The 23,319-nt window shown below is 43.5% G+C and overlaps 1 protein-coding gene across 4 annotated transcripts in view; it reads right to left on the bottom strand.

The window, feature by feature from the left end:
- LOC126167666 (huntingtin-interacting protein 1) overlaps positions 1–23,319 on the bottom strand; it is a 537,667-nt gene that overhangs the window by 329,455 nt on the left and 184,893 nt on the right. The gene's annotated exons all lie outside the window — the stretch shown is intronic.

Raw genomic sequence — 23,319 nt, 5'->3', positions numbered from 1 at the left:
TCCACTTGAACTTTTATACGGGTTTGAGTCTTGGTCTCCCTCTACAGTTTTTATCTCCCACATTTCTTTCCATTACCAAATTCACACTATTCTTTGACGCCTCAGGATGTATCCAGTCAACCGAGCGCTTCTTTAAATCAATAGTGCCATCAATGTATCTCCTCATTAGTTCTTTAATTACCCATCTGGCCTTCAGCATTCTTCTAAAGCACCACATTTCAAAGCTATTCTTCTTACCTGAACTTTTTTACTGTCCATGTTTCACTCCATACAAATATATTGAAACCAGACTTCCTAAAACTTAGATTTATGTTCGAAGTAAGTAAATTTCTGTTTTTCAGAAATGCTGTTCTCGCTATTTTATATCTTCTCTACTGCGCCCTCTTTCACTTATTTTGCAGCCTAAGTAGCAAAGCTCATCTTATTTTGCTGCCCAAGTAGCAAAACTCGTCTACTTTTTTCTTATTTCCTACTCTGATTCCCTCAGAATAGACTGATTTAATTCAACTACGTTCCTTTCCTTTGTTTTACTTTTCTTGATGTCCATTTTATAATCTCTTTTCAGGACACAATCCATTCCGTTCAGTTACTCTCCCTGTTCCTTCGCTCTCTGGCAGAATTACAAACTCATCAACAAATCTCAAAGGTTTTATTTCTTCTCCCTGAACTTTTATTCCCTTTCCAAATTTCTCCTTAGTTTCTTTTACTGTTTGATCAGAGTACAGATTTAACAGCTTCACGGATAAGTTACCGCCCTTTCGTGTCCTCTAAGTATAATAGTTGCAGTCATTTCTGTGAAAGTTGCAGATAACCTTCCGCTCCCTGTATTTTAGTCGTTGGTGTCTTCAGAGTTTCAAACTGTATTCCACTCAACATTGCAAAGAGCTTTCTCTAAATCTACAAATGTTATAAATATAGATTTTGTCTTTCTTCAAAATATCCTCTATGGAAGACGTAGGGTCAGTATTGCCTCGCGTGTTCATACGTTTCTGCGGAATCCACACATACTTCCCCGAGGTCGCCTACTAACAGTTTTCCCATTCTTCTGTAAGCAGTTCCTGTCAGTATTTGGTAAGACGACTTATTAAACTGACTAGCAGATAAACCTCGCATTGCACCATTGCGCAAGTATTCAGTTTACCAATTTTCTATTAGGAACTACAACAAAAAATGAACTGTGTTTGTAGTGTAGTATCGACTAAATTTCCTTTCCATATATTACCGAAAACAATGAAGCAGTTTCTGTACGATGGGCGCAGCCGCTTCGCGTGTACACAATGCGATTGGCACCGCTTCTACATCACTCTCTATAGATAGCTACGTTTTCGACTGCAGCCGTTTTCGATTTGCAGCTGGAAGGTGTCAAAAGCGCTGTCTAGTGTCCCGGATTTCCATAAGTTGTCTCGACTGAAGGAGTGTCTCAGTAATTAAGGATAAATGTATTAAAATTATGTTTATCACGTCATATGTATTGAACTATGCGTCATACAAAGATATATTTGTGTAGGTACATTCAGTGGCACATCTGGATCTCGTCTGCGAAATAAGCTGCGAGTAGTCAGTAACACAGAAGTAATAAATTTAAAAGTCATGCATGACGCGGCATTTTTCAGGCATCTGATTGTTTATGACGTATCTTCCGAACTATGTTAGGTAGGTGGTTCTTACACCCACAGCGATTATTGCCTCGTACGAAATTTGGTTGACATCAGTACAGTGGATTAGGAGGAGATGTGCACACGCACACGTTCAACAGCCTGAATCTAGAACGCAGAGGAGCGGTTGCTAGCGTTGTGGCATCATCCAAAGAGCGCGGTGCCGTGACAAAGTCCGTGCCACGCTTCGATACCACAGAAGATAACGACGTCTCGCTGGTTACTGCGATGACGAATGCAAGGCACTGGCGGTGACACGCCCTCTCTCAGCTTCGCGCTGCCACCGCATCGAGAAGCCGATATACAGCCGAACAAAGGAACATTCTGACCTAGATTGTGACCGACGATTAAAATATCGGATAGGGAATCTGTTACACTATGTCTTACGCTGAACTTTAACCCATTCGTGGGCAAAATTATTGAGCAGTTTTTTTTAATGAATGGAGAGCAGATAGTAGTTAACAGATAGGTATATTTATCATACATAATATCAAATTTGCTCCAACTCTGAAAATGAGGTCACACAACAATGTGGGAAGTATTCTTCCTACTGCCCTTCCTTGGAGTTAAATGACAAAAACAAATTTTTTGTTCACAATTACTTGTCATGAAATTTTCTGAAACATGGGTCTAAGCAAAGTGGTATCTGACAATATGTACAAACACAACGAGTGCTCTTTTCGCATCTTTGGTACTACAATGACGGCACGTCCAGTAGGTTTCTCCTAAAATGGGTTGATGCTCCCCTACAGCCACATGACGAAAATCTTCAGGTACTTTACCCTTTTTGACAGAAAGACAGATTTTGTCCAAGCCTTTTTTGGAATGAGAAGCCAGCGACCTATAGTCTGGCTAGATGGATCCTGTACGTGAGCTGATCATGCTGTCCACTTTCTCTTTTACTTATTTTCCACAGGATGAAACTGTTCACTGCAGCAACGTCCGCCAGGAAATAAAATATTCTGTGCCACCATTTTACAGAACGTCTGCCAGTAGCATACCTTTCTCGTAATTGGTCAAACTTATCGACACCACCCATTATTTTGTTGTATTCTGCCACAACTTCAGGACAAGAAATCTCTGTAATAGTACCATCCTTGTTTTTCCTTTTCACTGTGGCTGTTTCTCATGGGTCATGAATTAAGGACAGGAAAGTGACTAGACGGTTATCCATTCATTTTACTGCAGAAATGGCTCCTTTTGTTTCAAACTGGAATTCTCCTCGTTCTAATTTTATGTTTTCCTTCATAAATTTGGGTAAATCAAAAGTATTTACCTTATACTATAGCTTTGAAGAAAAAAATCAAGATTTCACGCAAACAGCACTGAAAGGCCCCTCTACAGAGCAACACTTAGCTATACAATGCCTCTGCGCGAAGATACAGCAAAAACGGCGGGAACTTCCAATTGGAAGTAGTATCCTATACTGTTTACTAGGTGGTAGCACCATACAGAGGTGGGAACTGTGAATCCCACGGGACTAGGAGCGAGTTCATTGTAGTGGGAAACATTTTTCGTACGGCTCACGAAAGGGTTAACAGCAAACATCAAGGCTACGCACTTCGTGTAAAGTGTTTTGTAAATTTGTTTGTATGCAGTGCCACTTCAATATTTGATATACCGAGCGAGGTGGCGCAGTGGTTAGACACTGGACTCGCATTCGGGAGGACGACGGTTCAATCCCGCGTCCGGCCATCCTGATTTAGGTTTTCCGTGATTTCCCTAAATCACTCCAGGCAAATGCCGGGATGGTTCCTCTGAAAGGGCACGGCCGGCTTCCTTCCCCATCCTTCCTTAATCCGATGAGACGGATGACCACGCTGTCTGGTCTCCTTAACCAACCAACCAACCAACCAACCATATTTAGATAGTAGTAAATATTGAGAACATTTCTGTGGAAATGGGTCATACAAAGTTAAATAAACATTCATATGTATCTTCTAATAAAGTGAACTAATATTTTACACCTAGTTTCCACTCGTTCTCCACTCTTAGCAAGTAAAGAACACACCGTCGTACTGACAAGTGTCTTTTCGGCAGGCGCAAGTGTGATTTAAGGTTACAGTTCGTAAAATGTAGTCCGTCGAAGATTTTGCAGATCGATTTGCACGCGATCCATCAAGCAACGAAACAAGTTATCGCACGTAAAATGGCTCTGAGCACTATGGGACTCAACTACTGTGGTCATAAGTCCTCTAGAACTTAGAACTACTTAAACCTAACTAACCTAAGGACATCACACACATCCATGCCCGAGGCAGGATTCGAACCTACGACCGTAGCGGTCGTGCGGTTCCAGACTGTAGCGCCTTTAACCGCTCGGCCACTCCGGCCGCGTTATCGCACGTAAGAGAAGTTCCTACTCCAGACTAATTTGATAGCGGATAACCAGACCTACTGAGGAGGCGCCAACAAAACCAGTAACAGATGGGAGTGACGCAAAAAATGTTGCGGAGTCTTGCTGAAGCTGTCGAGGCCGAAAAGGAGGTGCAGTTTTCAAGCAGGCATTTCAAAAACAGCATGGCGAATTTTGACATATGAACTCGGACTTATCGACTGCAAGACAGACAGACGCGAAATGAACTTTGCAAAATCCAAGCACAAACTAGGAACATCCATGTTTCATAGATGTTGACACGTAAACCACGAAGTAATCTTGTGGGGTGCCCCAAAGCGCGCAATTTGTACAGGATGAACGTCATTGGCGGCAGTTTAATGTTTCCTGCGATTACTGCCATCGGCGTATCTGTAACTTATCGATTCCCCACAGTGGATTCAGTCGTATGGCTATATCTATTCCAGCAGGATGTCTTCCGATGAATTTACAACGCAGACAAAATTGACGGAGGTATTTACAGCAAGGTGCACTACCCTGAGATTATTCTCGTACTTTCCGTGATGTAGTATCTCCTGGGGTTGTAAATACAATGTATTTATAATTATTGTATGAATAGCTGGCGACGTATGCCAAAGAGTAAATAAATGCATTATGCTGTAATGTATGCCTTGATGAATATTCCATGGACATTCGAGATTCTGTGTCTCAACTTTCTATTTTGGTTGACTTCTGTTCTTCGACTCTAAGAAGAAAGAACGATTGTCTGAGACTCATCTTGCTGTAGCAGTAAATGTCAGTTGTAAACTAAACCAAAAATATAGTTGTTCATGACTTCAGACTTGTGGATGGTACATAATTAATTGTAAAACCTAAACCTTGCTTGTCCTGAGTAGACGTGGCCTTAACGGAACACTGACCATTGTTAGGCGCCATACTAGAAAATAATTAGTAATTTTCTTTCAGCTCATCTTCGAGACGTGCCGCCGGTTAGGACGCTAAACGTTCTTTCAGATTCCACGAGCTACGCGGCGGCTACGAATAATTCAATATATTTCCACTTTCAGATTTTCTCACGGTTGCGAGATAACATCCCAGAAGACAGGCCTGGTCAAAGGATTCAAGTATATCATCTGCAAAAGAGTATGCTTGCTATCTTATATTGGCATTCGATACGAAACCACGATCTGGAGCTACGGGTTTTATTACTTCTCATTGAACTGACCTACGAAATATTATCTGGTGCTGTAAGCACAGGAGTTGAACTATACTTTTGGTATATATTGAGAAATTTCTGTGCTGATTCAAGATAGAGGCAATTAATTATTTATAATCCCGTAACCATCGTGAATACAGAGCTGGTCTGCTGATTGCTGATCAGCGTCGGGCTAATAGTAATGTTCCGTTATCAATGATTGCGAGATAGTTTATAATTACCTAACAGAACTGTAAGCATACTATTACCAGAGTTATTTCTCTTTTCTATTGACGTCACTTTATTAAAAGCTATCCCAGCATATTCACACTCTCATTCACATCACAAAACTAATTTCAAAGACAATATATATTGATAATTCGTACACTAGCCTCTCTGGCAAAGAAAGAATTACTACTATTAATATCCAAATAATAATTATAACTATATTATTTTTATTGTTTTTATTAATTACTATTATATACATATTGTATTAAATTACATTACGGTGACTGCCCAGCCGCACATTTGAACGTCGGACGGTTTGCACCGCACCAGTAGGCTGGCTTCCACAGTGTTCAAAATTAATTTCTGATCATGGGAGTGGGTTGAAGAAGTATATGACGCTGTCAGGTTGGAAATGGTGACGAACTGTAGAACAGAATAAAGACTGTGATAGTACCTATCTTCGATCGAACGTATTTTTGGTCTCCCGTGAGCTGTGCTGACAAAACGTTCTAGTGCTTGAGTAATATGATGAGGAGGTTCAGATCGACTAGTAATGGAAGCTAAAGACTTTATGCATGTTTTGGAATGGCTGTAGTAAAATGTTTCCCCCAATCAAGTGTTAAGCAATTTATACACACCGTGGAATGGGTCTCGCTGCTTCATCTGTCTATAAATATCATGACATGGTAATTGCGATCAAACCGGCTATTTGGTGTGTACAGTGTACATGAGCAGACACATAGGACGGTCATTCCGCTCCCTCTTCACAAGCATTTCCGAAACATCTAGGGTAGTAACTGGAAAAAGTTGCCACGAAGCATTTCCAGAATAGTTTTGAGCAACCTCCTGAAGAATTGTGAGGTGGCTGATTCAAATATGGCCAGCGGGAACTGGAGTCGGGTATTCGAATACCTCATCAGAAAAGACACCGCCCCCCCCCCCCCCCCGCACACCATTTAACCTAGCGGATCAGCACGTGTCTGCAGAATTCAAGATTACAATGAAAACATTTGTTTTGATGTTCTCATAAAAGGTTGCAGTTCTCAGATGAGTATTCGTTCGCGCTTGTTTCCAGTTCCTAAAATCTACGGAATTCTGGCAGTAGTTTTCACCTGCACAATCGTTATACAAAAAAGATCGCTGTACAGAAAGAAAGATGCAACTCAAGAAATAACATAGGAGTATGCATACATTTGCATGCATATACCAGAGTTGTATAATAAGTCTGGTAAAGTTCCACAAAAGAATAGAACATTTTTGTTGCGCCTTCTGTGTTGATAAGCTTGATTATTGCAAGGGCCGTATAACGAATTTCAACACTTTTAAGTGTGTCAGCTACGATTATAAAAATGGTTCAAATGGCTCTAAGCACTTTGGGACTTAACATCAGAGGTCATCAGTCCCCTAGAATTTAGAACTACTTAAACCTAACTAACCTAACGACATCACAAACATCCATGCCCAAGGCAGGATTCGAACCTGCGACCGTAGCAGCAGGGCGGTTCCGGACTGAAGCGCCTAGAACAACTGCGATTATAAATGGAGAAAATTGTGTTTCATGCTGTTATTAAACATTTCCACTTGACCGGCTGAACTGCCGCACAAATCAAAACAGAATTGGATGAAGGTCACGAGGACTCCGTGCCATCACTGAAGACCATTCAATTTTGGGACGATGAATTTAAAAGTGGTCGGACAAGCACCGAATACGAAGCGTGCTCCGGCCTTCCAACTGCGGTCACCACAAAGGAAACCACTGACAAAATGCAAGACAGCCGTATAAAAAATTGACAGATTGATGAGACTGCAGGAATCTCAACTGAGCGAATGCTTAACATACTGCACAGAGAACTGGCTATGAATCTGCGAGCGAGGTCGGTGCTGCGACTGCTCACAGGCGACAGAAAGCGCATCAGGGATAATATTTCAACGTAATGTCTAGCGACGTTTAATCGCAATCCGGAAGACCTTGTGGGTCGAATTCTGGCTGTTAATTGAAACCAGAAGAAAACGGCAGTCAAAACAATGGAGGAACGCTTTTGAAAGTGCGCCGAAGGAGGAGAAGACTATTTTGTCAGCTGGTACGGTGTTGGTCATTGTTTTTTGGGCCTCCCACGGAATAATCCTCATGGATTTCTTGGAAAAAAGCAGAACCGTAGCTGGACATTACACATCTCTGCTGCATCGTTTGAAACTTGCGTTGGCTGAAAGAAGACGCAAAGTTGGCACGCAAAAAATGCTCTTTCCCAAGGATAATACATTATCCCACACACACCAGCGGTAACAATGGAGGAAGTGCACGAACTGGGCGTCGAGTTGGTCCCCTTTCGACAATATTCACCAATCAGACTTTGCCCCGAGCATATTTTTCCTATTCCCTAACTTTATACTTTTGCTTGCTGGAAAGAAATTTTCATCGAATTAGAGTTTGACACAACCTATTTTTCCGATGGGATGAAAAAGCTAGAAGATCGCTGGACGAAGTCTATATCCCTCAAAGGAGACTACGTCGAGAAGTAAGGTTGTTAACAGAACAAGCATTTTTATAACTGTTTTACCAGACTTATCAAACAACCTCGTATGTACATTTGCAACAATACAACAAAAATTTTAAGCTCTCCTGCAAAAGAAAAAAATGACCGTTGTATGGTTTTTTTTCTACTAGTAAATGTTGATAAAAACGAAGTAAGAAATTTATATTAACTGCAAATGAAAGCTAACGTCATAGTTTCAGTCGCAGAAAAACCATTAACATGGTGTGACGAAGAGGGAGCGGTTAAATGTTAGTTTAAAACGTGACGTCACAACATCACGTAAGTGTCAGTCTTTAATGCACCATGTGTCAAACAATTGCGGCCATTTACCTAACTGAAAAAAAAAAAAAATCACAGAATCACCTAGGTCTGTGAGAGGGCTTGCCTTGTAGAAACACGCAAATCTCTAAACGTGTGCATAGGGTCCACATAATGTATTATTTGCCGTATAGTTCCCTTAAAATTGCACAAGCCACTGCATCGTAAAGGAATTTTTAGAGATGTGTTGTTTGACAGGAAATCCCACATTACGGACGCAGGCACGATTTACACACAACCGAGAACAGAAATCTAGATGGATGACCAGTAATGTGCCAGCACGTATCTACTAGTATTAGAAGTTTTCGGTTCTCAGATGTGTATTCGATACTTTAACACCCCCCCCCCCCCCCCCACCACCACCACGCCCTTTGCCAACTATTCCTTGAAGCTCTTGTGGGCCCCGATTCCCTGAAGCTCTCGAACCCCGCCGCCCCCCTCCCTCCCCAAGATTCCTTGAAACTATCGAACACCCTCCCGTCCCGAATTTCTTTGAAGCGCTCCCCTCCCCCTTCCCCCGATTCCCTGAACCTACCGCCATCATAGCAGTAGTGATGCACAACGGACGTGAATGAGCCGAGCGGGCCTCTATGGCGAGTTCGCTGACCTGTCGAGCGCCGCGCTACTTGTTAATTACTCTCATTAGGTGGGGGGGGGGGGGGCGGGGGGAACTGACACGGGAGGCTGCGCGCGCAGCATACAATGGGACTGCAGGCACCGTTGCTGCAATTACGACGCCCGCACGCATTTACATCCCTGTGTGCAGCGCCGGTGCCAAGTGGTCGCCACTGCTTGACCTTTAGCACGCAGAGTGAGAGTGGCCGGCTGGTGGCGCTCTTGGGTGCCCGCCAGAGAAAAGAGCGTTTGCAACACCTCCCAACCGTTACTGGGAGCGAGGAATGTGTAGCCTGCCACTTCCTGTCTGTAAAAAATATACAAGGCGTTACCTCTACGTTTTGAAGATTTAAGAGCGGCAACTATCCTCAGTTAACAGCATACACTCTACTACCAGAGTGTGCCGGCTGTACGAAGTGGTAATACCAAGTCGAGGGGTGTCCAACAATATTTACAAGTATTCTGTATCATCCTCTACCAATCACACTGTTTGCTGTAACTGGGCCGATTAGCTACTCGAATCCACGTTAAAAGGCAATTCTATTTAACCACTCACGCATGTTACTGTGATCTAAACTAGTACAAGCAGAAATCTATATTACTACTGGCCTAAAACTGCCAACCAATTCCAGTTGCAGGTTGCCCCTCAGATGGCTTCCATGGTCAACAAAACTTCAGTTTTCAATCTTTAACATGATTAATGACCAAATTTAAAAATGTTGTCATAATTTATTCATAACGAGGTATAGTCTTACGTTACACGTTTAACACAGTAATAAAAGTATTATAGTTACGAACAGCGTATATATCTTGAGGAAGTGTTGACTCATGGCGCGCAAATCACACAGAATATATGCATCCAGTATTTGAGAATATGAGCAGTTTGCAGCTTACAAGATAATTTACAAAAAATTTCAGACCTTTTCAAAACTTTTTGTCGCTGACGCCAGCAACTAAATGATGAAAGAAACAATGTTTATCGCTTACTTCGCTATATTTTCACTGTTCACGCAATAAAACTTCATGAGGGATGGCAATTTAATTACTACTAGTATCTCCATTCGCAACACATTTTGGCGACAATATGCACACATACCAGTAAATTTAAGCACAAAATTATCACTGTGCGACATACAATTCAGGAGATACGATGTCATAATCACAGATGTGTGTGAAGGACCAACATTTGCTTGGAACGGAAGGCAAATTACGCAGACTTTACTCATCACTTACACGAACATATACAGCAGTTATTTTCTTCGTTTACCAGTTATTTTCTTCGTTTACCAGTTATTTTCTTCGTTTACCAGTTATTTTCTTCGTTTACCAGTTATTTTCTTCGTTTACCAGTTATTTTCTTCGTTTACCAGTTATTTTCTTCGTTTACCAGTTATTTTCTTCGTTTACCAGTTATTTTCTTCGTTTACCAGTTCTGGTTTTCACGTTGTCATTAGTCTAGGGGTCAATAACCCAGAAGTCACAAAACATAACTGCAGAAAAGGTCGATATCGTGTTGATGTATTGCTATTGTGATCAAAATGCCCAATGGGCGTGTGCTATGTATGCTGCTCGGTATCCTGGATGACATCATCCAAGAGTCGGGACCGTTCGCCGGATAGTTACGTTATTTAAGGAAACAGGAAGTGTTCAGCTACACGTGAAACGTCAACCACGACCTGCAACAAATGATGATGCCCAAGTAGATGTTTTAGCTGCTGTCTCGGCTAATCCGCACATCAGTAGCAGACAAATTGCGCGAGAATCGGGAATCTCAAAACGTCGGTGTTGAGAATTCTTCATTAACATCGATTGCACCCGTACCATATTTCTATGCACAAGCAATTGCATGGCGACGACTTTGAACGTCGTGTACAGTTCTGCCACTGGGCACGAGAGAAATTACGGGACGATGACATTTTTTTCCACGCGTTCTATTTAACAACGAAGCGTCATTCAGCAACAGCGGTAACGTAAACCGGCATAATATGCACTATTGGGCAACGGAAAATACACGATGGCTGCGAGAAGTGGAACATTAGCGACCTTGGCGGGTTAATGTATGGTGCGGCATTATGGAAGGAAGGATAATTGGCCCCCATTTTATCGATGGCAATCTAAATGGCGCAATGAATGCTGATTTCCTACGTAATATTCTAACGATGTTACTAGCAGATGTTTCACTGCATGACAGAATGGCGATGTACTTCCAACATGATGGATGCCCGGCACATCGCTTGCGTGCGGTTGAAGCGGTATTAAATAGCGTATGTCGCGACAGGTGGATTGGCCCGCACGTTCACCGGATCTGACGTCCCTGGATTCCTTTCTGTGGGGAAAGTTGAAGGATATTTGCTATCGTGATCCAGCGACAACGCCTGACAACACGCCTCAGCGCATTGTCAGTACATGTGCGTACATACGGAAGGCGAACTACTCGCTATTGAGAGTAATGTCGTTACACGTATTGGCAAATGCATTGAGGTTGACGGACATCATTTTAAGCATTTATTGCATTAATGTGGTATTTACAGGTAATCACGCTGTAACCGCATGCGTTCTCAGAAATGGTAAGTTCACAAAGGTACATGTATCACACTGGATCAACCGAAATAAAATGTTCAAACGTACCTGCATTCTGCATTTTAATTTAAAAAACTCACCTGTTACTAACTGTTCGTCTGAAATTGTGAGCCATACGTTTGTGACTATTACAGCGCCATCTACCACAAAGCGAAAAAGTGATCCAAGTAAAACATTCATATTTCTTTACGTACTACACAAATATGTAATAAAAATGGGAATTCCTATTTAAAAATACGCAATTGATATCCGTTAAACCTATGGCAGCGCCATCTAGAGGGCCAACCATAGCGCCATCTGGTTTCCCCCTTCAAGCTAGACAAGTTTCGTTCTTTGTAGTTTTTTCGTTTGACGCTTATTTCGTGAGGTATTTGGCCCGGCCACGATCAATGGACCACCCTTTATAGATTTTGTCTGCTTCAACGTATCTTCTATGGAAGACGTAGGATCAGTATTGCCTCGCGTGTTCCTACGTTTCTGCGGAATCCACACATACCTTCTCCGAGGTCGCCTTCTAAGAGTTTGCCCATTTTTCTGTAAGTATTTCCTGTCAGTATTTTGTAACGACAACTTATTAAACTAACTAGCTGATAAACCTCGCATTGCACGGGTATTCACTTTGCCAGTTTCCTATTAGGATCTAAAACAAAAAATGAAGTGTGTTTGTAGTGTACTATCGACAAAATTTCCTTTCCATGTGTTTCTGAAAGCAGCTTAGAAATTATGAAGCAGTTTCTGTACGATGGGCGCAGCTGCTTCGCGTGTATACAATGCGATTTTGTAGACGTCTCTATTGCACCGCCTCTACATCGGTCTCTATAGATGGCTACTGTTTTTGCCTACAGCCGTTTTGGCTTCACAGCTGAAAGGTGTCCTATTTTTAAAAAAACGCAGTTGATATCCGTTTGACCTATGGCAGAGCCATCTAGCGGGCCAACCATAGCGCCATCTGGTTTCCCCCTTCAAGCTAGACAAGTTTCGTTCTTTGTAGTTTTTTCGTCTGATCCTTATTTCGTGAGGTATTTGGCCCGGTCACGATCAATGGACTAGTCTGTACGAGTACGGGTGAGCCGCACGCAGGACGACCAGCGCCAAGATTGATTGGAGCTTGCTGTGATTTCCTCGTTTCATTAACGACCTTCTATGAGCGACTGATGTTTGCAGGAGGAAAAACCGCAACGGAGTGCGGACCCCTGAGCTGAATCCTGAGAGGAGCAAGAGCGGTGCGCTGAGGCAGCGGGCAGCAGCACTGTACTGGGCAGCATTGCCGGCAAGCGGCGCGGAGAGGAAAGGAAAGTGACCGCGGGCAGCTGTGTCGCAACGAGCGTGCCGGCAATTCGGTACCCCCCCCCCCCCCTCCCTTCACCACACACACAACCTGTGCACGTGCCCGCGCCCATGCCTGTGCTCCGGCGCGTTCGTACCACACTGCGGGCGGTAATTCACGGTCCAGTCACATTAATGTCACCACCGCCCATTTGCGACGCCAACGTCCAATAGCCGCTGACAGACGACAGGTGACGGCACTACCAGCGGAGGGCATATGAAGCGTGTCGCGGAGACACAACAGCGCAGTAGTAGTAATGCGGAAACGGGCGATTTATCTGACGTCCAAAACGGCATCATCATTGGCTTTCGGGCCACTCGTGGAACTGTTTCCGAAACGGCTAAGTTTATAAACTGTTCGCGTGCTACTGTGGTTAAGTACACCGTGCTTGGCAAATTTGTTGTCACCGAAAGCCGGTGCCGAGGCAAATGTAGTGCACCACGCGCTATATACGACACGGGTGAACGATGACTGTCAAGATTTTGTAACATTACGTGAGTATGTCCTATATAGTCGGAACTACTGGGTGATCAAAAAGTCAGTATAAATTTGAAAACTTTACGGAATAATGTAGATAGAGAGGTAAAAATTGACACATGCTTGGAATGACACGAGGTTTCATTGGAACCAAAAGAAGCATTCCTAGACGCGTGAAAGATCACTTGCGCGCGTCGTTTGGTGATGATCGTGTGCTCAGCCGCAACTTTCGTCATGCTTGGCCTCCCAGTTCCCCAGACCTCAGTCCGTGCGATTATTGGCTTTGCCGTTGCCTGAAGTCGCAAGTGTATCGTGATAGACCGACATCTCTAGGGGTGCTGAAAGACAACATCCGACGCCAATGCCTCACAATAACTCCGGACATGCTTTACAGTGCTGTTCACAACATTATTCCTCGACTACAGCTATTGTTAAGGAATGATGGACATATTGAGCATTTCCTGTAAAGATCATCATCTTTGCTTTGTCTTACTTTGTTATGCTAATTACTGCTATTCTGATCAGACGAAGCGCCATCCGTTGGACAATTTTTGAACTTTTGAATTTTTTTGGTTCTTATAAAACCCCATGTCATTCCAAGCATGTGTGTCAATTTGTACCCCTCTATCTGTATTATTCCGTGATTTATTCAGTTGTCAAATTTATACTGACTTTTTGATCACCCAGTACTTTGCGTCACGTGAGTGTAGGGGAGTCGAAACCAGTAGTGACCCGTGATGTCATATCAACTTGAGATTATTTATACGTGTCATTCACTTCTTAATTTTATTGATTATTTACAAAATAATTTAATTATGTACAACATTTAATAGATAATGAGTTTTAATGAGATAGATATAAATATGTGTTAACATAGCATATCACCTTGTTGCATTATGCATCGTATGTTTTCTCTTTGTAAGAACCAAAAATTTCGGTGTTGCTCGTGTGCGCGATCAAGTAGTCGTCGAGTGCCGATCTGCTGTAACTTTCATTATTGGGCATAGAATTGTTCATTTACAACCCGCAGTTGATTTAAAAAATTTTCTAGGGAACCACGACCAGACTTTGGCGCAAACAAATCGCGCGCGAATTCTCAAATATCGGCGCGGAGTTCCATGATACGCGGCTGGATATCGGGCGTTATCAAAAAAATGGTTCAAATGGCTCTGAGCACTATGGGACTTAACATCTATGGTCATCAGTCCCCTAGAACTTAGAACTACTTAAACCTAACTAACCTAAGGACACCACACAACACCCAGCCATCACGAGGCAGAGAAAATCCCTGACCCCGCCGGGAATCGAACCTGGGAACCCTGGCGTGGGAAGCGAGAACGCTACCGCACGACCACGAGATGCGGGCCCGGGCGTTATCGTCGCATGTATGATTCAGTAACATTAACCGCAATTTACGGACATTAGCTTCATATTAACTATCAAAGACTTAGACGAGCGGCATAGCAATCGTCTTGATGCTTAAAGCAAGCGACAAGCTATTTACTGCCGGGATACGACAAATGTGCATCATTGCATAGTCAACTTGATACGTTGAATAGCAAATCATAAACAGACAGTGACAGAATTATTGAAACGATCTTTTGAGTATTAATGACCACTTCACACACATCAGAAACTAATTACTCTAACTGTGACTTCTGGATTGGATGAGTTTTTTTTCCAGCTAATTGGCATTAATAAACTTCTTTCCAGACTGAAACTTCATCAATGCTGTCGCGCTCATTCAGTTTGGTAGAACGATAGATAGTAATAGCTACGCTACTATTTGTAGATTTAAAATGAGAGAGAGCACATATCTGTTTTTTTCTTTCTTTTGAGAAATGTTCGTACTTCAGTCATCAGTCTTCTCAAACCACAGGCACGAGTGACGCTCCCTCACGGCACTACGATATCGTGAACCACCACACACATGTGCCCCCTTCTCATTACATTTCTGCATTGAAAACCTTGAGATACAGCGGCGGTACGAAGAAGGAAGGAAGAAGTGGAAAGATCAGCGAAAGAAACGGAGCAAAGAGAGAAGGGGAGGTCACAATTTCTACTGGCAAACACAAGTGCAATTGTTGAGCAACTGAAGCAAGGGGTTACTATCAGGGGCTCTCAACGACCGTTCAGCGAACTTTGCTACGTATGGGCCTCCACAACAGGCACCTGGTTAATGCACCCATGCTCATAGCTGTTCATCGGCGATGAAGGCTGGATTTTGCACACCGCGGTCAGCTAGCCACTTCCATATGCTATATTCTGTGTTGTCCATGTTTTAGTGCTGACGGCATTCTTCGTCCCACGCTTCGGTGTGGGTAGGCACATATTTTTCCAAGCTTGCTACCCGTGTTTTACGTTCTGTTTTATCTTACTGTTCTGTCTTTTCTGGACACCCTTCTCAATCTGTTACTGAGCGGGCGCTGAAGACGTTGCCGACGTGCGCCCATGCAACCCCATCCATCCATCCATCCATCCATCCAATACCGCAACTGGACGTACTCTAACAAGGAGACGACACGACCGTGGAGTCGGGGATTTGTCCGCAATTTTGTGTTCTGAAAGAGGACCCCTAACACCTCACGTGGTTAAAATATTAGGACGCACTACTCGGGAAATCCCGAGAAAAATCGATCCGAAGTTTCTTAGGTGCCGTATGAGTATAAAATGTTAGTCCATTGGCGAGCCGCCGTTTGGTCTACATGCTTAGCGTTCGGACGCTTATGCCAGAGGTCTCTGGTTCGATTCCTCCTCTGGCACATTTTTTTTCATCTGTTACTTGCAAAATTGCGAGCACATTGTTACTGGAGAATCGTGAAATTAATTCCCGGGAACATTGTATAAAAATTCATTCTATAATTCACCATCAATTATCGTCACCAATATTCCGAGACATGATTCAATATTCCTGGTTTGCCTCAAAATTATCAGAAACTAAAACATTTTCGTAAATGTTAATGGGGCATGTTTTTGTACAGATTTAATGCAAACGCCCTGTGATTGTAAAAAGATGCGCAAGATTTAGCAAACACTATTGCTTTGTTTTTATGATAATTACCACTGCAGTTCTTGTTTATAATTATTATATGTATAAAAATTGAATGTTTCCCAATCGACTTTGTTATTCTGATTAAAAACCAATATTTCTCCTCATATACAGGGTTATTACAAATGATTGAAGCGATTTCACAGCTCTACAATAACTTTATTAGTCGAGATATTTTCACAATGCTTTGCACACACATACAAAAACTCAAAAAGTTTTTTTAGGCATTCACAAATGTTCGATATGTGCCCCTTTAGTGATTCGGCAGCCATCAAGCCGATAATCAAGTTCCTCCCACACTCGGCGCAGCATGTCCCCATCAATGAGTTCAAAAGCATCGTTGATGCGAGCTCGCAGTTCTGGCACGTTTCTTGGTAGAGGAGGTTTAAACACTGAATCTTTCACATAACCCCACAGAAAGAAATCGCATGGGGTTAAGTCGGGAGAGCGTGGAAGCCATGACATGAATTGCTGATCATGATCTCCACCACGACCGATCCATCGGTTTTCCAATCTCCTGTTTCAGAAATGCCGAACATCATGATGGAAGTGCGGTGGAGCACCATCCTGTCGAAAGATGAAGTCGGCGCTGTCGGTCTCCAGTTGTGGCATGAGCCAATTTTCCAGCATGTCCAGATACACGTGTCCTGTAACGTTGTTTTCGCAGAAGAAAAAGGGGCCGTAAACTTTAAACCGTGAGATTGCGCAAAACACGTTAACTTTTGGTCAATTGCGAATTTGCTGCATGAATGCGCGAGGATTCCCTACCGCCCAGATTCGCACATTGTGTCTGTTCACCATTAAGAAAAATTGTTGCTTCATCACTGAAAACAAGTTTCGCACTGAACGCATCCTCTTCCATGAGCTGTTGCAACCGCGCCGAAAATTCAAAGCGTTTGACTTTGTCATCGGGTGTCAGGGCTTGTAGCAATTGTAAACGGTAAGGCTTCTGCTTTAGCCTTTTCCGTAAGATTTTCCAAACTGTCGGCTGTGGTACGTTTAGCTCCCTGCTTGCTTTATTCGTCGACTTCCGCGGGCTACGCGTGAAACTTGCCCGCACGCGTTCAACCGTTTCTTCGCTCACTACAGGCCGACCCGTTGATTTCCCCTTACAGAGGCATCCACAAGCTTTAAACTGCGCATACCATCGCCGAATGGGGTTAGCAGTTGGTGGATCTTTGTTGAACTTCGTCCTGAAGTGTCGTTGCACTGTTATGACTGACCGATGCGAGTGCATTTCAAGTACGACATACGCTTTCTCGGCTCCTGTCGCCATTTTGTCTCACTGCGCTCTCGAGAGCTCTGGCGGCAGAAACCTGAAGTGCGGCTTCAGTCGAACAAAACTTTATAAGTTTTTCTACGTATTTGTAGTGTGACGTGACCATATGTCAATGAATGGAGCTACAGTGAATTTATGAAATCGCTTCAATCGTTTGTAATAGCCCTGCACTTTACAATGATGAATGGAAAACCCACCGCCATGAATTGTGTTGGACAAAAAGAAAATTTTTATTCAATAATGTAACTAATTTGTTAAAGATAATGTAGGTTTGGGAAACTTTCTGAATAGTTGGTGGAATAACAAAAGAAAATGAAACAGAAGAAAAAAGTGCCGGAGGAGGAATCGCACCCGAGACCTGTGGCGTAGGAGTCCGAGTCCTAAACATCTAGCCCAGACGGCGCCTCGGTAATGGACTATCATTTTATACTCATACGGCACCTAAGAAACTTCGGATCGATTTTTCCCGGGATTTTCCGAGTAGTACGTCCTAATATTTTAACCACGTGAGGTGTTAGGGGGTCCTCCTCCACCACACAAAATTTCGGAAAAATCCCCGACCCCACGCCCTTGTAAGTGGCGACAGTTGGGTTTTTCAGATGAATGACGTTTAATGCTCCACCGGATAGGTGGCGGTTGGCGTGTACGGCTGTGCAACAATCGCCCTTGGTGACCATGTCCACTTCTACATACAGTTTACTTTTCATCGGTATGATGTCACCTGCCAGCAGGACAATGCAACGTGTAGCACAGCTTGTAGTCTACCTGCGTGGTCCAAGAGCACCAGGATGAATTTTCCGTCCTCCCCCGGCCATCAAACTAGTCGGATTTAAATCCAATCGAGAATCTGTGCAACCACCTTGATCGGGTTCTTTGCGTCATGGATCCTCAGTCCAGGAATGGGCCACGGTAATGGAGTCGACATGGCTCTGCATCTCTGTCTGTACCTTCCAGAACCTCAGTGACCCTAATCCTGCACGTTTCGCATCGGTCCGCGCTGCAAAAGGTGGTTATTCAGTCGCTTGACAGGTGGTCAAATCAGTGTGGCTGGACCGTGTATTTCAATATTGTTAGGTGGGTAGCAATACAAAATTTTGGTAGCTGTAATAAGACAACGCGATGATAAACATATATGAGGGCTGCAGCAGTATGTTAAAGTAGCTAACAACATTTCCCAGGAATTCACCGGAAATAAGCGTGTATCACAAGGGTGCCCAACCTTTTCAGGCTTCATAACCACTACATGCAGTTTAGATCATTTGGAGGTCCACTGACATAAAATTCATGAAGGTTTAATTTGAGAACAACATTTAGCCAAAATTAACCATGTTACGAGGGTAATCCCAAAAGTAAGGTCTTTTTTTTATATGTAAGTACAGAACTCTGTGTGGCAGTTGGTCACACTGTTATGAAGAGTGCTTCGCGCGCTATGTGTAAACAAGCGCACGCCACGCCGAGGCGCTCAGTCTTGGCTTGGCAGCCGTTGATAATGGAGCCCCAGTTGGATGTTATCGCCAAGTGCGAATTGCGCGCAGTTATTCCGTTTTTGAACGCAAAGGGCACTGCGCCGATTGAAATCCATCGCCAATTGACGGAAGTGTATGGTGAGTCGTGCATGGATGTCAAAAATGTTCGTAAGTGGTGTAGAGAGTTTGCAGCTGATCGGACCGAAATTCACGACAAACAAAGGATCGGGAGACCGTCAATTTCTGAGGGGACAGTGTTGAAGGTCGAGCAACGCATGCGTGAAGATCGGCGGATCACCCTGGATGATCTCTGCTCGTTGGTTCCTGAGGTTTCCCAAAGCACCGCTCACAGAATTTTAACGGAAACACTGAACTACCGGAAGTTGTGCGCAAGATGGGTGCCACGTATGCTGACTGAGGACCACATGCGGCCACGAGTTAATGCTTCCCGCGCATTTATTCACCGCCTTGAAGTCGAACAGGAAAACTTTGTGGACTCAATTGCCACGGGTGATGAAACATTTACCCGGAAAGCGAATCACCTCCGACGACGAAATGAAAGAAGAGGTTCATAATTTTTTGAACAGCATGGCGGCGAGCTGGTATGACATGGGTTTACAAAAACTGCCACAGCGTCTACAAAAATGCATCGACAGAAATGGTGATTATGTCGAAAAATGCCTAAATGTTCAAGCTGTAAACTGATGTAAACCATTGTAAAAATAAACAGGTCTATGTACGCATAAAGAATAGGAGACCTTGCTTTTGGGATTACCCTCATAATTACACAAAAATTCATAAATGTTTTAGGCCTACTGCTCACTTTTCTAGATATTACACACGTGAAGAAAATTAAAATATACACCATCAAACGTTGAAAACGGTCTGGTGAGACACTGTGCTTTGCCGTCATTGTCGTCTGTATTGATGCACTATTTTGATCGCGACTGTTTCGAAATGAGTGATTAGGCGGTTATTTAACATGTCAATCAAGCAGCAATCTCTGTTTCAACACTAAGTATTTAACTGATCATTACGTTGCCATGCAGGTTGTTGTGTTGTGTTAGCTCAGAAACAGAGATTTGTGTTGCCTATTGGAAGAGCAGCAGTGTCTACAGGGTGGTCCACTGATAGTGAACGGTCCAAATATTTCACGAAATAAGCATTGGCCCGCTAGACGACGCTGCCTTAGCTCAAATGGATATCAATATGTAATAAAAATGGGGGTTCCTATTTTTAAAAAAAATACATATTCGTGTAGTACGTAAAGAAGTATGTACGTTTTAGTTGGACCACTTTTTTCACTTTGTGTTAGATGGCGCTGTAATAGTCACAAACGTGTAAGTACGTGGTATCACGTAAGATTCCGCCAGTGCGGACGGTATTTGCTTCGTGATATATTACCCGTGTTAAAATGGACTCTTTATCAATTGCGGAAAAGGTCGATATCGTGTTGATGTATGGCTATTGTGATCAAAATGCCCAATGGGCGTGTGCTATGTATGCTGCTCGGTATCCTGGACGACACCATCCAAGTGTGCGGACCGTTCGCCGGATAGTTATATTATTTAAGGAAACGGAAGTGTTCAACCACATGTGAAGCGTCAACCACGACCTGCAACAAAAGATGATGCCCAGGTATGTGCTTTAGCTGCTGTTGTGGCTAATCCGCACATCAGTAGCAGACAAATGGTTCAAATGGCTCTGAGCACTATGAGACTTAACATCTATGGTCATCAGTCCCCTAGAACTTAGAACTAGTTAAACCTAACTAACCTAAGGACATCACACACCACCCAGTCATCAGTAGCAGACGAATTGCGCGAGAATCGGGAATCTCAAAAACGTCGGTGTTGAGAATGCTACATCAACATCGATTGCAAACATATCATATTTCTATGCACCAGGAATTGCATGGCGACAACTTTAACGTCGTGTACAGTTCTGCCACTGGGCCCAGGAGAAATTACGGGACGACGACATTTTTTGCACGCGTTCTATTTAGCGACGAGGCGTCATTCACCAACAGCGGTAACGTAAACCGGCATAATATGCACTATTGGGCAACGGAAAATCCACGATTGCTGCGGCAAGTGGAACATCAGCGACCATGGAGGGTTAAAGTATGGTGTGGCATTATGGCAGGTAGGATAATTGGCGCCCTTTTTATCGATGGTAATCTAAATGGTGCAATGTATGCTGATTTACTACCTAATGTTCTACCGATGTTACTACAATATGTTTCACTGCGTGACAGAATGGCGATGTACTTCCAACATAATGGATGTCCGGCACATAGCTCGCGTGCGGTTGAAGCGGTACTGAATAACATATTTCATGACAGGTGGATTGGTCGTCGAAGCACCATATCATGGCCCGCACGTTCACCGGATCTGACGTCCCCGGATTTCTTACAGTGGGGAAAGTTGAAGGATATTTGCTATCGTGATCCACCGAAAACGCCTGACAAAATGCGTCAGCGCATTGTCAATGCATGTGCGAACATTACGGAAGGCGAACTACTCGCTGTTGAGAGGAATGTCGTTACACGTATTGCCAAATGCACTGAGGTTGACGGACGTCATTTTGAGCATTTATTGCATTAACGTGGTATTTACAGGTAATCACGCTGTAACAGCATGCGTCCTCAGAAATGACAAGTTCACAAAGGTACATTGGAACAACCGAAATAAAATGTTCGAACGTACCTACGTTCTGTATTTTAATATAAGTAACCTACCTGTTACCAAATGTTCGTCTAAAATTGTGAGCCATGTGTTTGTCACTCTTACAGCGCCATCTATCAAAAAGCGAAAGAGGTGGTCCAACTAAAGCATTCATCTTTCTTTATGTGCCGGCCGGTGTGGCCGTGCGGTTCTAGGCGTTCCAGTCTGGAACCGCGTGACCGCTACGGTCGCAGGTTCGAATCTTGCCTCGGGCATGGATGTGTGTGATGTCCTTAGGTTAGTTAGGTTTAAGTAGTTCTACGTTCTTTAAGTCCCATAGTGCTCAGAGCCATTTTTCTTTACGTACTACACGAATATGTAATAAAATATGGGGGTTCCTATTTAAAAAAAAACGCAGTTGATATCCGTTTGACCTGTGGCAGCGCCATCTAACGGGCCACCCATAGCGCCATCCGGTTTCACCCCTTCAACCTAGACGAGTTTTGTTCTTTGTAGTTTTTTTCATTTGATGCTTATTTCGTGAGATATTTGGCCCGGTCACTATCAATGGACCACCCTGTAGACACTGCTGCTCTTCCAATAGGCAACACAGATCTGTTTCCCAGCTTCCACAACAACAATCTGCATGGCAACGTAATGATCAGTTAAATACTTCGTGTTGGAACCGAGATTGCTGCTTGATGGGCATGTCAAATAACCGACTAATCACTCATTATCGAAACAGTATCGATCAAAATAGAGCAACAATACAGACAACAATGACGGCACAGCCCAGTGTCTCACCAAACGGTTCTCAACGTATGATGGTGTATATTTTAATCTTCTCCACTTGTGTAATATCTAGGAAACTGAGCAGTAGGCCTAAAACATTTATGTATTTTGTGTAATTATCAGGGTAATCCCAAAAGTAAGGTCTATTTTTTTATGAGTACATAGACCTGTTTATTTATACACAGTGGTTTATAACGGTTTACAGGTTCAACATGTAGCTATTTTTCGACATAATCACCATTTCTGTCGATGCATTTTTGTAGACGCTGTTGCAGTTTTTGTATGCCCAAATCATACCAGCTCGCCGCCATGTTGTTCTGAAAGTTATGAACCTCTTCTTTCATTTCCGGGTAAATGTTTCATCACCCGTGACAATTGAGTCCACAAAGTTATCCTGTTTGGCTGCAAGGCGGTGAAGAAATGCGCGGGAAGTATCAACTCGTTGCCGCATGTGGTCCTCAGTCAGCATATTTCGTGAGATATTTGGTCCGGTCACTATCAATGGACCACCCTGTATACATCACACACAATTCTAAGGGACATGCTGGCTCCGTTCTTTTGTTTAGAGAGACGCGACAGAGGCTAGTGCGTGGCCCAACACAGGGCTCAGTTACTTATATTGCGGACGGGCACAGGAGGGCGGTGTTTCGGCGACGAGACGCATCCTTCCGCAGCGTCGTGCCTGCTTTGCTGGCGCGACACGTCCGCGGGCAAGCGGCCGTAAAGCTGGGGACGGCCGCGGCCTTGTTAGGCGTGGCTGGGGCCGGCGGCTCACGTAGGCCGGCAGTCGGTGGCCGCGGCAC

This window comes from Schistocerca cancellata, chromosome 1 (genome assembly GCF_023864275.1).
Source record: "Schistocerca cancellata isolate TAMUIC-IGC-003103 chromosome 1, iqSchCanc2.1, whole genome shotgun sequence".
In the NCBI taxonomy this organism is placed as follows: domain Eukaryota; kingdom Metazoa; phylum Arthropoda; class Insecta; order Orthoptera; family Acrididae; genus Schistocerca; species Schistocerca cancellata.
The sequence above is the reverse complement of the archived record's forward strand: the minus strand, read 5'-3'. Positions and strand labels throughout refer to the sequence as shown.